Source organism: Fukomys damarensis, unplaced genomic scaffold (genome assembly GCF_012274545.1).
Source record: "Fukomys damarensis isolate Sample0158 unplaced genomic scaffold, DMR_v1.0_HiC HiC_scaffold_14, whole genome shotgun sequence".
In the NCBI taxonomy this organism is placed as follows: domain Eukaryota; kingdom Metazoa; phylum Chordata; class Mammalia; order Rodentia; family Bathyergidae; genus Fukomys; species Fukomys damarensis.
Window position 1 is genome coordinate 39,042,860 of NW_022900926.1, and position 2,950 is coordinate 39,045,809.

A 2,950-nucleotide genomic window follows, 5' to 3' on the forward strand; every position below is an offset into this window, starting at 1 on the left:
ACCAACTTTTTACATTTCTCTTTAAAAAACAAAATGACCATCCTTGGACGTACGAAATGCCTTCTCCAATAACATGGTATTAAAAAAAGATTATTTCTGAACACAAAACTGACTTCACAGCAAAAGAAAGCACAAAAATGAGAGGGGATTTGACAGTTGAGCTGAATTGTCAACTTGATTGGTGTAAGAAGCTTCTAAAGAATTAAAGTATATTTCTGGACCTGTCTGGTTTGGCTATGGTGTGCTGTCTCTAGTCCCTGGCCTCTTCCTCTCTAGCACTATTTACTCACACTGCTTCCTGGCCACTGTAATGTGAATCTTTATACTTTTCATGCTGTTTTGCCTTGATATTCCTGCTTTGGAATCAGCTGACTATAGACTGAATTCCCTGAAACCACACACCAAATTTAACCTTAAATTATGGGTGTCATAAGCAATATAAAGCCCATACATGTGCAATTCACTAGTATTTTCATGTTACCCACTATTCTGAAGCCATTAGCTTTACATAATGGTACAATGGCATTTTGAATATTATTTACAATGTTCCGTCAGTGGTATGATCTTGAACTGCTGAGGTAAGATTTTCTAGAATAATACATATATCCTGAGTCAGCATCCAATATATGGTGTTATTTCTCTCCTAGTCAAGATCCACGAGTCTGGAATCAAGCAACTGAAGTTGGAGTGGCACCATTTCCTATTGTCCTTAGTGACTCACCAGGAAATATTTTCCTTCTTGTTCTCATGACTTTATGCTGTGGCAGTTATAACTTTGTGGGTAGAAATGCTTTTACCAGGAGATACAATGATTCCATTAAAATGGAAGTTCAGATGTCAACTGGCCGCTTTAGGCTCCTCATAACTTTCAGTCACGATGAGAACGGAGTTACAGTGTGACTGGGTGATTTTTCTTTACTACTAAGGAGAATTGGAACTAATATGATAACAAAGGTAAGGAAGAGTATGTCTGGAATACATGGGATTCCTTAGAGTGTCTCTTACCCATCCCTGTGATTTAGGTCAATTGAAAACTTCAGCAACCCAGACCTTTCAATAATGGAGCTATCACTTTTCTGCATGTTATGCAAATTATGAACAGCTTGGGTACTTACTGAAGTTCAAGGGAATATAGAATTGGTAGTGAAAAAAGTACGTATTAATATCAGCTGTGATCACATGACAAAAATGAGAATTATAATTGCTGTATTTCCTCCATTGAATATATTTACATATACATGTCAATCTATATTTTCATTCCCTTTTTATCCCCTTGTTATATAGCATAGGTGTATTGAATTTCTATCATAATATTTAAGTATTGTTAATTTAAAATCATAGTGTTATGTCATGGAATATCAAGAAGAAAAATAAACATCACAGAAGGACTTTACCTCCTCTTCTTGGGAAGGAGTTAGTGTGTTTTCATTTGTGTGCAACATAGTTTATCAAATAAGGTGAAATTAGGGTTTTGCTATTATTATAGTGTTTACTTGAGCACTAAGTGTAATTTAAAAGATGCCTATTAGTACCAGGTGGTTAGGTGGTGAGCCTATGATGGTTTGTTTTATGTGGAGAGTTGGCTGGTGACAGGGTGATCAGAGTAACATAACTAATCAGATCAGAACACAAAAGCATTATTATTTATTCACATTGTTCTTAGATGAGATGAACATTTAAACTGGTAGATTTGATAAAGTAGCATCTCATATCCAACGTGTGAAGATATCATCAAATCCCATAGAGTTTAAATAAAACTAAAAGGAAAGAGAAAAGAGGAATTTGCTCTTTTTTTCTGACTCATTGATTGAGTGGAGACCTATTATCTCATTGTCTCCATTGTTCAGAGATTTACACCATCGGCTCTTCCATAGTCAAGACTTTGGATTTGGACTCAATGACCCCAGTGACTTTCCTGGGTCTCCAGCTTATAGTTGCAGATGATAGCCAATCAAGGATCTTGTCAGTGTCCAGAATTATATAAGCCAATTTCTTATTGTTTACTATATATAATAGTTATTATATATAATATAGATGCTTCACCAAGGGCTCACAGCCATAGACCATGTGGCTGTAGACACTGTTATCTGCTGTGATATGCTGATGTGATTATACTCACTTGCTAAAGGATTTGTAGAAATTATTGACTTCAAAAATGATCAATCCATTTTAATGCTACACTTGATCTTAGCCAAAAGGCCGAGAAGCAATGATTAATCCATTTTGAAAAAATTTCTATAACAGTTAAAAGAATGTTGAGTAACCAGATCTCCCTTTTTCATCTAACTACTGAATATCCAAGGAAATTAAGAACCAAATACAACTAATTTTCAAAAGCAGGCTATATTGAAGGAGGAAATATCAAATAATTTTAAGCATTTTCCAGCAAAAATTCTTTCTGGTAGCTGTTGTTTAGCTCAGTGTTTTTTGTTGTTGTTGTTGTTTGGTTTTTGTTTTGTTGTTGTTGTTGCTGTTGTTCAGAAAAATAGGGAAAAGACAACAAATACTTCTTGGGTAATTACTGTTTTAAATCTTGTATGCTTTATTTTTCAAAATAATTCTTTTAGCTGACTATTATACAGGAAAATTATAAAATAATATTAATTATAAAAGCATATTAGTCATATTTGCAGAATCTAGGCTTTTGTAATGGCTAATAGTTACAGTTTTTCACATTAATGTGGACCTATTATAGATGCATACTATCTATGTAATAGATACTTGGGAACTGGTTAGATTCAGATAATTGCTTTCATTAGACTCTATTCACAGAATATTTTAATCACACTTAATAATTTCAATAACCATTTAGCCCAATTTCTCAAAAATAATCTTTTGCTACATGGCATTCAGTAATGGTTATGGGGAAAGAGACTTTGAAAGCTAAATCTATTTAATTCTGGATTTCTTATTGTGAATGTTCCTGAAGTTTATACTGAAGCAAAGAAAT

General features: G+C 33.7%; 1 pseudogene; it reads right to left on the reverse strand.

Moving 5' to 3' along the window:
* Positions 1–2,124: 2,124 nt before the first annotated feature.
* Positions 2,125–2,211, reverse strand: LOC117286096 (annotated as a pseudogene).
* Positions 2,212–2,950: the final 739 nt, after the last annotated feature.